Genomic DNA, 431 nt, shown 5'->3' with positions numbered 1-431 from the left:
GTAAAATTATATATATGTATTAATATTTATTTTATTTATTAAATGATAATATTGTATAATGTATATATAATCTTTTAAATAGTATAAAGTTATATATGAATATATGTAATTATTATATAATTATAAAATTATTAATATTATATTTATATAGTAATATGTAAAATATTATATTTATTTTAAATTTATAAATTTCTATATATATATATATATGAAAAATAAATGTTATATAAATGTTAACTGAAGTATATTTATATATCTAAATATTAAATAATTGTATATAATAATGTTATTAATTGGAATATGTTTCTATTCTTATTAAAACTAATCTAACAAAATTATATATAAAAATAATAGAAAAGATACATAGATTTGGAAATAATTGATAGTAATTTTGTTTTTATAATGTAAAAGTTTTCATTTTTAATACGTAA

At 10.2% G+C, this 431-nt stretch overlaps 1 protein-coding gene across 1 annotated transcript in view; it reads left to right on the top strand.

The window, feature by feature from the left end:
* The window catches only part of LOC119592996 (lysine-specific demethylase phf2-like), a gene marked incomplete in the record, with an annotated part of 18211 nt that overhangs the window by 8928 nt on the left and 8852 nt on the right, over positions 1-431 (top strand).

Source organism: Penaeus monodon, chromosome 31, assembly GCF_015228065.2.
Source record: "Penaeus monodon isolate SGIC_2016 chromosome 31, NSTDA_Pmon_1, whole genome shotgun sequence".
Classification (NCBI taxonomy): Eukaryota; Metazoa; Arthropoda; class Malacostraca; order Decapoda; family Penaeidae; genus Penaeus; species Penaeus monodon.
Note: the sequence above shows the minus strand (reverse complement) of the source record. Positions and strands in the feature narration are given on the sequence as shown.